Here is a 14,438-nt window from a genome sequence, read left to right on the forward strand (position 1 = left end):
CCAGTGTCTCCCTATGGGTCACTATGTGTACCTATGTGTCCCAATATCCCCCCTATGGGTAGCTATGTGCCTCTATGGGGTCTCTTATTTGTATCTATGGGCTTAAATGTACTCCTATGGGTATCTATGGGTTTCAATGTGGTCCCTATGTGCCTCTATGGGGTCTCTTATGGGTCTCAGCAGAGTCTCTATGTGTCTCTACGGGTCTCACTGTCCCCCACTGTAATCCATGGTGTCCCTATGTGTCCCAATATCCCCCTATGGGTCCCAGTGTCTCCCTATGGGTCACTATGTGTCCCAATGTCCCTCCTATGGGTTGCTATGTGCCTCTATGGGTTCTCGTATGGATATCTCTGGGACCAAATGTCTTCCTATGGGTATCTAAGAGTTTCAATGTGCTCCCTATGTGCCTCTCTGGTGTCTCCTATGGCTATCAGCGGGGTCCCGATATGTCTCTGTGGGCCTCACTGTCCCCTACTGTAATCCATGGGGTCCCTATGTGTCCCAATGTCACCCTAGGGGTCCCAGTGTCTACCTATGGGTCACTATGTGTCCCTATGTGTCCCAATGTCCCCCCTATGGGTAGCTATGTGCCTCTATGGGGTCTCTATGGGTTCTCTTATGGATATCTCTGGGCCCAAATGTATTCCTATGGGTATCTATGGGTTTCAATGTGGTCCCTATGTGACTGTATGGGGTCTCTTATGGGTCTCAGCAGGGTCCCAATGTGTCTCTATGGATCTCACTGTACCTCACTGTAATCCATGGGGTCCCTATGTGTCCCAATGACCCCCTATTGGTCCCAGTGTCTCCATATGGGTCACTATGTGTCCCTATGTGTCCCAATGTCCCCCCTATGGGTTGCTATGTGCCTCTATGGGGACTCTATGGGGACTCTTATGTGTATCTCTGGGCACAAATGTCTTCCTATGGGTATCTATGGGTTTCAGAGTGGTCCCTGTGTGCCTCTATGGGGTCTCTTATGGGTCTCAGCGGGGTCCCTATCTGTCTCTGTGGGTCTCACTGTCCCGCACTGTAATCCATGGGGTCCCTATGTTTCCTAATGTCCTCCTTTGCGTCCCAGTGTCTCCCTATGGGTAAATAAATGTCTCTATGTATCCCAATGTCCCCACTATGGGTTGCTATGTGCCTCTATGGGGTCTCTATGGCGTCTCTTATGGGTATCTCTGGGCCCGAATGTCTTCCTATTGGTCTCTATGTGTTTCAAAGTCGTCCTATGTGTCCCTATAGGTCTTAATGGCTCCTAATGTGTCCCTATGAGTCTGTATGAGGTCTCTGTAGGTCCTAATGGGTCTCTATGTGTTCCTTTGTGTATATATGGAGTCTCTATGTGGTTTCTATGGGTCCAGTATTCTCTCTGTGTTTCACTATGTTCCTCTATGGGGTCTCCATGGGTTTCTATGAGGTCTCTATGTCTCTCTATGGGTTCCTATTGGTCCCAATGGGTCCCTATGAGTCTCTATGATGTCTCCCTTTGTCCCCATATGGGTCCCAGTGTCTTTCTATGGGTCTCTATGGTACTCACTGTGTCCCTATGATGTTTCAATGGGTGTCTATGGAATTTCTATGGGTCCCAGTGTTCCCCTATGGGGTCTCTATGGGGTCCATATGTCTGTCTATGGGTCTCTATGGGTCCCAGTGTCCCCCTATGTGTCCCAATGTCTCCCTATGGGTGTCTATGTGCGTCTATGGGGACTCTATGTTGTGTCTATGGGGTGCTATGGGTCTTTATGGGTCCCTATGGGTTTCTATGGGGTGCTAAGGGTGTCTATGGTGCTCTATGGGGTAGTATGGGGTGCTGTGGACTGGCTATGGGGCACTGTATGGTGCCTATGGGTCTCTATGGAGCACTATGGGGTGTCTATGGGGCTCTATGAGGTCTGTATGGGGATCAATGGGGCACTGTGTGTCGATGTGGGACACTATGGGGCTCTATGTGATGTGTGTGGAGCACTATGGGGTGGCTATTGGGTGCCTATTGGGCTCTATGGTGTTCTGTGTGTGGCTATGGGTTTTCTATGGGGCTCTATGGGGTTCTATCGGGCGTTCTGAGGTATCTATGGGGTTTCTATGGGGCGCTATGATGTGTCTATGGGGATCTAAGGGGCACTATGCATGGCTATGGTGTGTCTATGAGGCAAAATGAGTTTCTATGGGTGGCTATGGGATCTCTATGGGGCAAAATGGGTTGCCTATGGGGTTCTATGGGATGCCTATGGGGCTCTATGGGGTGTCGATGGGGCTCTATGGCGTTCTATGGGGTCTCTATGGGGTGGCTATAGGTCCTCATGTGGTGTCTATGAGGCACTATGTTGTGCTATCAAGTGCTCTGAGGCACTATTGGGTGCTATGGGCCTCTATGGAGCAGTACAGGGTGTCTATGGGTCCCTATGGGGTGCAATGGGGCGCTGTGGGGCACAAGGAAGTGTCTATGAGGCTCCATGGGCTGCTATGGGGCACTGTGGAGTAGCTATGGGATGATTTGGGGTCTCTTTGTGCCCCTATGGGGAGCTATGGGTCACTATGTGGTGTCTATGTGGCTCAATGGGGTGGCTATGGAGTGCTGTAGGGTGGCTATGGGGTGCTTTGAGTTATCCTTGGGTTCCTATGCGGCGCTATGGGTGACCATGGGGTGCTATGGGGCTCTATGCGGAAGAATGGGGTCTCTATGGGGTGTCTATTGTGTGCTATGTGGTGCCTATTGGGCTCTATGGTGTTCAGTGGGTGGCTATGGGTTCTCTATGGGGATCTATGGGGTGTCTATGGAGCACTATGGGTTCCCTATGGGGCTCTATGGGGCACTATGGGGTGTCTGTGGGGATCTATGGGTTGTCTGTGGGGCTCTATGGGGTCTGCATGGGGTCTGTATGGGGTTCAGTGGGTCTCTATGGAGCTCTATGGGGTGTCTACAGGCACTATGGAGCGATATGGCGTGTCTATGTGGTTCAATTGGGCTCTATGGTGTGGCTGTAGGGCCTTATGTGGTGTCTATGGGGCACTGTGGGCTGCTATGGGGTGCTGTGGGGAACTATGGGGTGTCTATGGGGCTCCATGGAGCAGTATGCTGTGTCTATGGGTCCCTATGGGGTGCAATGGGGTGCCGTGGGGCACAATGGAGTGTCTATGAGGCTCCATGGGCTGCTATGGGGCACTATGGAGTAGCTATGGGGTGCTATGGGGTCTCTTTGGGCCCCTATGGGTCACTATGGGGTGTCTATGGGGCTCTATGGGGTATCTTTGTGTTCCTATGGGGCGCTATGAATGACTATGGGGTCGCTATGGGTTTCTTTGAGGCACTATGGGTCTCAATTTATTCTTATGGCTCCCAATGACTGTCTATGGGTCTCTATGTGTCCCTATGGGTCCCAGTGTCTCTCTATGTGTCCCTATGGGTCCCAGTGTCTCTCTATGGGTCCCAATGTCTTCCTCTGGATCTCTATGGGTCCCTAGGGGTCCCAGTGTCTCTCTATGTCCCCCTGTCTAGGTGGTAACTATACAGATGGTAACAAAGATGGTAACAAATGTACAGAGGTTCTAAGCGAGAGAGAAACTCACCAGTGGTGATGCCTTCGCTGAGGAAGCTGGGGCGGTCTTCACTGCAGAGCGATGTCCAAGAGATGCTGCCTCACAGAATCACAGAATTCTCAAGGTTGGAAAAGGGCTGCCAGCTTTTGTAGGAGAATAGCATGGGAGACAGTTGTGAAGGCTTTGCTGAAGTCCAAGTAGAGCACATCAACAGCCTTTCTTTCTTTCCTTCATCCATCAGATGGGTCACAGGATCGTAGAAGGAGATCAGATTGGTCAAGCAGGAGCTGCCCTTCACGAACCCATGCTGGCTAGGTCTGATCTCCTGCTCATCCCATGTGGGGATACAAGAAAAGCTGTTCAGAGCAGCAGCTGTGGAGCAAGATAAACAGCATGGGAACCAAGGACACCTCTGCAAGGAGAAGAAGAGTCTCACAGCTCTGATTGGTTATGTGCCTGCATGGACAGTTGAAAAGTGTTTTGTAGAATGCTTTGTTGACATGTAAGGTGTTTGGGAAAGTTGTAAGGGCGGATGGGAAAGCTAGAAAATAACAACTTGTGAAGGTATATAAGGGATGTGAGAACTTGTAATAAAGGATTTGGATCGTTCACATCTGAGTCCGTGCCGAGTCGCTGCAAATGGCGCCCACAACGTGGAGCAAATCAACCCGCGGCTGAGCGAGCCCGGTCCGGCAGCGTCGCCCGACTGAACTTCGGAGAGACTGTTTCGCGCGCACCCGCACCGTTCTGCAGGACAGAAGGTGAGCAGTCGGGAACTATGGGGAGCTCACTAACGAAGGAGCAGAAAGTAAATCTCGAAGTATTGCGGTCAGTGTTACCGTATCAGGATAAGACTGTGTCTACTAAAGCATTAGCTACTCTTCTTAAATGGATAAGCAAAAATGTCCCTGAATTTCCAAAAACTGAGTTCTCTCTCGATGGAGAACTTTGGGACAAAATCGGCTCAAAACTCTACGAGGCTTCTCTCGCTAAAGACAGAACGGCTGCTAAGCTGTTGCCCGTTTGGAGCCGGATAATGGAAGGGATTAAGCAATCACGACGGGAAAGAATTTATTCCGACCATTCCCTGCCGCCCTCCGTCCCAACCCCGCCGCTGCCTCTCACTGCGGGAAGCGGCCCGTGCCCGGATCCGACTGGCGGCGCCGACCCCTCCCCGATTCGGGGAGACGAGGGGCCGCGGCCGCCCCCCTTCGCGCTCCCGCCGTTCGCTCCTCCCCCGACGTTCGCCGCGTTGCCGCCCTCTACGGCGCCCTCGCCCTTCGCTCCGCCTACGACGTTCATCGCGCCGCTTCTGCCCTCCTCCCCCCCCACGTCATGTGCTGTTGCGTCTGTGCAGCCGGCGTGTAACGTGGATAAAGACACGGACGGATCGAAACCAGGGGATCGTTGTGACCCCGGTCCAGAAGATCCAGAAAGAGAATCGGACGCATTTCCTCCTGATGATACTTTGAAGGAAGCAGGAATGACAAATTTCCCTACAGCGTACTGTGATGTCTTAGAGCAATGCAAAAAAGAAACAATATTAAGAAGTGATGCTGACACGTTGCAGACCTTTCCTAATCAGGTCCCCCGTTTGGAATCTCTGCCTTATGAGGCAGTGAAGGAGCTAAGGGAGTCAGTGAGAACATTCGGAGTTCAGTCAGCCTTTACATACAATCTTTTGGTTACAAACAGTGACAGTTACGCTATGACCCCTCGCGATTGGAAAACTGTGTTAAGAATGATCCTCTCTCCTATGCAATACACCGTGTTTATGACTGAATATCAGCTACATAATTTGACTGATAGCTCTTTGCCTCAGACTCGGACAAATCCATGTGGCACAGCACCTCTTCAACTGTGTCAGACAGATGTCACTCACGTTCCTGAATTTGGCCGTCTGAAATATGCACATGTAACAATAGATACTCATTCTTCTTACGTATTTTCCACAGCACATACAGGTGAATGCAGTCTCAAGATTTAGAGTTTAAGGCATTAGCTAGGATGTTGTGTGCTTCTTCTATTTTAGTAATAGATCAGATGTGTATTAAACAGGATTTGATCTAATCAATGCTAGAATCTACAGGAATAGCTCTTTTAATGTTTTAGTACTGTTTGGTTATGATGTTATTAGCCTATTAATTAGCTTTTCTTAATTTGCAAAGACAAAACCTGGAAAGGAATCCCAGGCAAAGAGATGACCCTGTATCATAGAACGGATACCTCTTTTACATCCAATTAATTGGGATCTGAAAATATAACCATGCATCATTTTAGACAAAAGTGCACGCTAATAGAACTAAATTTGATGGTTTATTCTGTTTTCCAAGCAGGTGTTCCACTTGGGCTCTATATCACGCACTGGCCATGCGGATGTGGTGTACAACTGGAAGAAATCCTTCAGACCCTGAATGCAGGAGAGAATCTGTGATGGGTGAGAGAGGAAATGTGCACCTTGAAGCAGGGGACGCCCTGCTGGCACTACCTGTCACATCCACCACCAACATGGCTTGCTGTTTCTCAAGGGTCAATAAGTATTAATGCCCCTAGTGATACTCTAGTACATTTGTCCTCTAAAATTGGTTCTATTTGACATGATATTCCATTAAATTGTGCGATCATTAATCAATTATTAGCCCGGATAACTCAGTTGGTAGAGCATGGTTATGAACATCTTAAAAGCATTTACTGCACAAATTTTAGTGGTCATTAAAAATCAATATATCAGAGTATATAAAAATTGAAGACTTTTCCTGATCAGTTACAGATTAACACAATGGGACCCTCATGGATTTATTTTCAGGTTGCAGAAACTTAGGTTGCAGTACAAACCTGTTTGTTCTTTTTAGTGGGTTTAACAGTAATGTTGTTATGTTGTATTTGACTTGTCTCTTTTTTCACTTTTAGAGTATTGTCAATCGAGGCCTTGATTGAGTTATAATGATTATGTTATTAATATAATTAGTATTATTATTTTATAGTATGGTAGTAGCTTGTCAATAAACAAAAAAGGGGGAATTGTGGGGATACAAGAAAAGCTGTTCAGAGCAGCAGCTGTGGAGCAAGATAAACAGCATGGGAACCAAGGACACCTCTGCAAGGAGAAGAAGAGTCTCACAGCTCTGATTGGTTATGTGCCTGCATGGACAGTTGAAAAGTGTTTTGTAGAATGCTTTGTTGACATGTAAGATGTTTGGGAAAGTTGTAAGGGCGGATGGGAAAGTTAGAAAATAACAACTTGTGAAGGTATATAAGGGATGTGAGAACTTGTAATAAAGGATTTGGATCGTTCACATCTGAGTCCGTGCCGAGTCGCTGCAATCCCACACCTGCCGCATCTGTCATCTCCCTCAAGACAATTCGTTCCATTCCCTTCCCTGGCACCGAGGTCAGGCTAACAGGCCTGGAGTTGCCCGGATCCTCCTGACAACCTTGCTTGGAAATAGGAGTCACGTTGGCAAGCCTCCAGTCTTCTGGGACCTCACCCGGTAACAGGGAGCTCGGAAAGATAATGGAAAGCGGCTCGAGTGAGGGTCAGCCCTTAAATGAGGTCTCAGAGGAGGTGGAGTCGAGCTCCAGCCCTCCCGGGAGCACAGCTCCATTACTCTCACCTGTGCTCCCGCAGCTGACCCCACACTTGCCTCAGCTGATTAATCAGAGGTTCAGGCTGTGATTACCAATCTCCCATACAGCCCCTATGGGTCCCAATGTTTCCCTAAGGGTCTCTAGCTGTCCCTATAGGTCTCTATGGGGTTATTATGCCTCTAGATGGGTCCCTATGTGTCTCTATGTCTCTCTATGTGGTCCCTATGTGTCCCAATGTCCCCCTATGGATCTCTATGTATCCACATGGGTCCCAGTGACTCCCTTTGGGTCACTAATGAGTCACTATGTGTCCCAACGTCTCCCCTATGGGTTGCTATGTGCCTCTGTGGGGTCTCTTATGGGTATCTCTGGACCCAAATGTATTCCTATGGGTACCTATGGGTTTCAATGTGGTCCCTATGTGACTCTATGGGGTCTCTTATGGGTCTCAGCAGTGTCCCTATGTGTCTCTATGGGTCTCACTGTCCCGCACTGTAATCCATGGGATCCCTATGTGTCCCAATGTCCCCCTATGGGTCACTATGTGTCCCTATGTGTCCCAATGTCCCCCCTATGGGTTGCTATGTGCCTCTATGGGTTCTCTATGGGGCTCTATGGGATGCCTATGGAGCTCTATGGGGTTCTATGGGGCGTTCTGAGGTTTCTATGGGGTGTCTATGGAACGCTATGGTGTGTCTATGTGGCAAAATGAGTTTCTATGGGTGGCTTTGGGAGCTCTATGGGGCACAATGGGTTACCTACGGGGCTCTATGAAATGTCTATGGGGCTCTATGGCGCGGCTATATGTCCTTATGTGGTGTCTATGTGGCACTATGTTGTGCTATGGGGTGCTGTGAGGCACTATGGGGTGCTATGGGGCTCTATGGAGCAGTATAGGGTGTCTATGGGTCCCTATGGGGTGCAATGGGGCGCTGTGGGGCACAAGGGAGTGTCTATGAGGCTCCATGGGCTGCTATGGGGCACTGTGGAGTAGCTATGGGATGATTTGGGGTCTCTTTGTGCCCCTATGGGGCGCTATGGGTCACTATGTGGTGTCTATGGGGCACTGTGGGCTGCTATGCGGTGCTGTGGGGAACTATGGGGTGTCTATGGGGCTCTATGGAGCAGTATGCTGTGTCTATGGGTCCCTATGGGGTGCAATGGTGTGCTGTGGGATACAATGGAGTGTCTATGAGGCTCCATGGGCTGCTATGGGGCACTATGGAGTAGCTATGGGGTGCTATGGCGTCTCTTTGGGCCCCTATGGGTCACTATGGGTCACTATGTGGTGTCTATGGGGCTCTATGGGGTGGCTATGCGGTGCTGTAGGGTGGCTATGGGGTGCTTTGGGGTATCCTTGGGTTCCTATGGGGCGCTATGGGTGACTATGGGGTGCTATGGTTTGCTATGGGGCTCTATGCGGAAGAATGGGGTCTCTATGTGGCGCTATGAGGTCCCTATGGGGCTCTATGGGGAGTGTATGGGGTGTCTTTGGGGATCTATGGGTTGTCTGTGGGGCTCTATGGGGTCTGCATGGGGTCTGTATGGGGTTCAGTGGGTCTCTATGGGGCTCTATGGGGTGTCTACAGGCACTATGGGGCGATATGGAGTGTCTCTATGGGGTTATTATGCCTCCCAGTTGGTCCCTATGTGACTCTATGTCTCTCTATGGGGTCCCAATGTGTCCTAATGTCCTCCTGTAGATCTCTATGTCCCCCTATGGGTCCCAGTGTCTCCCTATGGGTCACTATGTCTCACAATCCCCCCTATGGGTTGCCATGTGCCTCTATGGGGTCTCTTTAGGGTCTCTTATGTGCATCTCTGGGCCCAAATATCTTACTATGTGTATCTATATGTTTCAGTGTGGTCCCTATGTGCCTCTATGGGGTCTGTTATGGGTCTCTCCAGGGTCCCTATGTGTCTCTATGGGTCTCACTGTCCCCCACTGTAATCCATGGGGTCCCTTATGTGTCCCAATGTCCCCCCTATGGGTTGATATGTGCCTATATGGGGTCTCAATGGGGTCTCTTATGGGTATCTCTGGGCCCAAATGTCTTCCTATGGGTATCTATGGGCTTCAATGTGGTCCCTATGTGCCTCAGTGGGGTCTCTTATGGGTCTCAGCAGTGTCCCTATGTGTCTCTATGGGTCACACTGTCCCCCACTGTAATCCATGGGATCCCGATTTGTCCCACTGTCCTCCTATGGGTCACTATGTGTCCCTATGTGTCCCATTGTCCCCACAATGGGTTGCTAAGTGCCTCTATAGGGTCTCTATGGGGTTTCGCTACCTCTAGGACCAAATGTCTTCCTATGGGTATCTATGGGTTTCCCTATGGGTCTCTAGCTGTCCCTATAGGTCTCTATGGGGTTATTATGCCTCTAAATGGGTCCCTATGTGTCTCTATGTCTCTCTATGGGGTCCCTATGTGTCCCAATGTCCCCCTATGGATCTCTATGTATCCATATGGGTCCCAGTGACTCCCTTTGGGTCACTAATGAGTCACTATGTGTCCCAACGTCTCCCCTATGGGTTGCTATGTGCCTCTGTGGGGTCTCTTGTGGGTATCTCTGGACCCAAATGTATTCCTATGGGTACCTATGGGTTTCAATGTGGTCCCTATGTGCCTCTATGGGGTCTCTTATGGGTCTCAGCAGTGTCCCTATGTGTCTCTATGGGTCTCACTCTCCCCCACTGTAATCCATGGGATCCCTATGTGTCCCAATGTCCCACTATGGGTCACGAAGTGTCCCTATTTGTTCCAATGTTCCTCCTATGTGTTGCTAAGTGTCTCCATGGGGTCACTTATGAGTATCTCTGCGCCAAAATATCTACCTATTGGTATCCATAGGTTACATTACGTCCCTATGTGCCTCTATGGGGTCTCTTATGGGTATCAGTGGAGCCCCTATGTGTCTCTACGGATCTCACTGTTCCCCACTGTAATCCATGTGGTACCTCTGTGTTCCAATGTCCCCCCTATGGGTTGCTATGTACCTCTATGGGGTCTCTATGTGGTCTCTTATGGGTATCTCTGGGCCCAAATGTCTTCCTATGGTTATCTATGGGTTTCAATGTGGTCCCTATGTGTCTCTATGGGTCTCACTGTCCCCCACTGTAATCCATGGGATCCCTATGTGTCCCAATGTCCCCCTATGGGTCCCAGTGTCTCCCTATGGGTCACTATGTGTCCCTATGTGTCCCAATATCCCACCTATGGGTAGCTATGTGCCTCTATGGGGTCTCTTATTTGTATCTATCTGCTTAAGTGTCCTCCTATGGGTATCTATGGGTTTCAATGTGGTCCCTATGTGTCTCTATGGGGTCTCTTATGGATCTCAACAGAGTCTCTATGTGTCTCTACGGGTATCACTGTCCCCCACTGTAATCCATGGTGTCCCTATGTGTCCCAATGTCACCCTATGGGTCCCAGTGTCTCCCTATGGGTCACTAAGTGTCCCTCTGTGTCCCAATGTCCCCCCTATGGGTTGCTATGTGCCTCAATGGGTTCTCTATGGGGCTCTATGGGGTGCCTATGGAGCTCTATGGGGTTCTATGGGGCGTTCTGAGGTTTCTATGGGGTGTCTATGGAACGCTATGGTGTGTCTATGTGGCAAAATGAGTTTCTATGGGTGGCTATGGGAGCTCTATGGGGCACAATGGGTTGCCTACGGGGCTCTATGGGATGTCTATGGGGCTCTATGGCGCAGCTATATGTCCTTATGTGGTGTCTATGTGGCACTATGTTGTGCTATGGGGTGCTGTGAGGCACTATGGGGTGCTATGGGGCTCTATGGAGCAGTATAGGGTGACTATGGGTCCCTATGGGGTGCAATGGGGCGCTGTGGGGCACAAGGGAGTGTCTATGAGGCTCCATGGGCTGCTATGGGGCACTGTGGAGTAGCTATGGGATGATTTGGGGTCTCTTTGTGCCCCTATGGGGCGCTATGCGTCACTATGTGGTGTCTATGGGGCTCTATGGGGTGGCTATGCGGTGCTGTAGGGTGGCTATGGGGTGCTTTGGGGTATCCTTGGGATCCTCTGGGGCGCGATGGGTGACTATGGGGTGCTATGGTTTGCTATGGGGCTCTATGCGGAAGAATGGGGTCTCTATGGGGCGCTATGAGGTCCCTATGGGGCTCTATGGGGAGTCTATGGGGTGTCTTTGGGGATCTATGGGTTGTCTGTGGGGCTCTATGGGGTCTGCATGGGGTCTGTATGGGGTTCAGTGGGTCTCTATGGGGTGTCTACAGGCACTATGGGGCTGTATGGGGTGTCTATGTGGTTCAATTAAGCTCTATGGTGTGGCTGTAGGGCCTTATGTGGTGTCTATGGGGCACTGTGGGCTGCTATGCGGTGCTGTGGGGAACTATGGGGTGTCTATGGGGCTCTACGGAACAGTATGCTGTGTCTATGGGTCCCTATGGGGTGCAATGGGGTGCTGTGGGGCACAATGGAGTGTCTATGAGGCTCCATGGGCTGCTATGGGGCACTATGGAGTAGCTATGGGGTGCTATGGGGTCCCTTTGGGCCCCTATGGGTCACTATGTGGTGTCTATGGGGCTCTATGGGGTGGCTATGCGGTGCTGTAGGGTGGCTATGGGGTGCTTTGGGGTATCCTTGGGTTCCTATGGGGCGCTATGGGTGACTATGGGGTGCTATGGTTTGCTATAGGGCTCTATGCGGAAGAATGGGGTCTCTATGGGGCGCTATGAGGTCCCTATGGGGCTCTATTGGGAGTCTACGGGGTATCTTTGGGGATCTATGGGTTGTCTGTGGGGCTCTATGGGGTCTGCATGGGGTCTGTATAGGGTTCAGTGGGTCTCTATGGGGCTCTATGGGGTGTCTACAGGCACTATGGGGCGATATGGCGTGTCTATGTGGTTCAATTGGGCTCTATGGTGTGGCTGTAGGGCCTTATGTGGTGTCTATGGGGCACTGTGGGCTGCTATGGGGTGCTGTGGGGAACTATGGGGTGTCTTTGGGGCTCTATGGAGCAGTATGTTGTGTCTATGGGTCCCTATGGGGTGCAATGGGGTGCTGTGGGGCACAATGGAGTGTCTATGAGGCTCCATGGGCTGCTATGGGGCACTATGGAGTAGCTATGGGGTGCTATGGGGTCTCTTTGGGCCCCTATGGGTCACTATGGGGTGTCTATGGGGCTCTATGGGGTATCTTTGTGTTCCTATGGGGCGCTATGAATGACTATGGGGTCGCTATGGGTTTCTTTGAGGCACTATGGGTCTCAATTTATTCTTATGGCTCCCAATGACTGTCTATGGGTCTCTATGTGTCCCTATGGGTCCCAGTGTCTCTCTATGTGTCCCTATGGGTCCCAGTGTCTCTCTATGGGTCCCAATGTCTTCCTCTGGATCTCTATGGGTCCCTAGGGGTCCCAGTGTCTCTCTATGTCCCCCTGTCTAGGTGGTAACTATACAGATGGTAACAAAGATGGTAACAAATGTACTGAGGTTCTAAGCGAGAGAGAAACTCACCAGTGGTGATGCCTTCGCTGAGGAAGCTGGGGCGGTCTTCACTGCAGAGCGATGTCCAAGAGATGCTGCCTCACAGAATCACAGAATTCTCAAGGTTGGAAAAGGGCTGCCAGCTTTTGTAGGAGAATAGCATGGGAGACAGTTGTGAAGGCTTTGCTGAAGTCCAAGTAGAGCACATCAACAGCCTTTCTTTCCTTCATCCATCAGATGACTCCCTTTGGGTCACTAATGAGTCAATATGTGTCCCAACGTCTCCCCTATGGGTTGCTATGTGCCTCTGTGGGGTCTCTTATGGGTATCTCTGGACCCAAATGAATTCCTATGGGTACCTATGGGTTTCAATGTGGTCCCTATGTGCCTCTATGGGTCTCTCTGTCCCCCACCTTAATCCATGGGGTCTCTATGTGTCCCAATGTCCCCCTATGGGTCCCAGTGTCTCCCTATGGGTCACTATGTGTCCCTATGTGTCCCAATATCCCACCTATGGGTAGCTATGTGCCTCTATGGGGTCACTTATTTGTAACTATGGGCTTAAATGTCCTCCTATGGGTATCTATGGGTTTCAGTGTGGTCCCTATGTGCCTCTATAGGGTCTCTTATGGGTCTCAGCAGAGTCTCTATGTGTCTCTACGGGTATCACTGTCCCCCACTGTAATCCATGGTGTCCCTATGTGTCCCAATGTCACCCTATGGGTCCCAGTGTCTCCCTATGGGTCACTCTGTGTCCCTATGTGTCCCAATGTCCCCCCTATGGGTTGCTATGTGCCTCTATGGGTTCTCTATGGGGCTCTATGGGGTGCCTATGGAGCTCTATGGGGTTCTATGGGGCGTTCTGAGGTTTCTATGGGGTGTCTATGGAACGCTATGGTGTGTCTATGTGGCAAAATGAGTTTCTATGGGTGGCTATGGGAGCTCTATGGGGCACAATGGGTTGCCTACGGGGCTCTATGGAATGTCTATGGGGCTCTATGGCGCGGCTATATGTCCTTATGTGGTGTCTATGTGGCACTATGTTGTGCTATGGGGTGCTGTGAGGCACTATGGGGTGCTATGGGGCTCTATGGAGCAGTATAGGGTGTCTATGGGTCCCTATGGGGTGCAATGGGGCGCTGTGGGGCACAAGGGAGTGTCTATGAGGCTCCATGGGCTGCTATGGGGCACTGTGGAGTAGCTATGGGATGATTTGGGGTCTCTTTGTGCCCCTATGGGGCGCTATGGGTCACTATGTGGTGTCTATGGGGCTCTATGGGGTGGCTATGCGGTGCTGTAGGGTGGCTATGGGGTGCTTTGGGGTATCCTTGGGTTCCTATGGGGCGCTATGGGTGACTATGGGGTGCTATGGTTTGCTATGGGGCTCTATGCTGAAGAATGGGGTCTCTATGGGGCGCTATGAGGTCCCTATGGGGCTCTATGGGGAGTCTATGGGGTGTCTTTGGGGATCTATGGGTTGTCTGTGGGGCTCTATGGGGTCTGCACGGGGTCTGTATGGGGTTCAGTGGGTCTCTATGGGGCTCTATGGGGTGTCTACAGGCACTATGGGGCGATATGGCGTGTCTATGTGGTTCAATTGGGCTCCATGGTGTGGCTGTAGGGCCTTATGTGGTGTCTATGGGGCACTGTGGGCAGCTATGGGGTGCTGTGGGGAACTATGGGGTGTCTATGGGGCTCTATGGAGCAGTATGCTGTGTCTATGGGTCCCTATGGGGTGCAATGGGGTGCTGTGGGGCACAATGGAGTGTCTATGAGGCTCCATGGGCTGCTATGGGGCACTATGGAGTAGCTATGGGGTGCTATGGGGTCTCTTTGGG

Source organism: Coturnix japonica, chromosome 18, assembly GCF_054131305.1.
Source record: "Coturnix japonica strain WE chromosome 18, WE-NBRP24, whole genome shotgun sequence".
In the NCBI taxonomy this organism is placed as follows: Eukaryota; Metazoa; Chordata; class Aves; order Galliformes; family Phasianidae; genus Coturnix; species Coturnix japonica.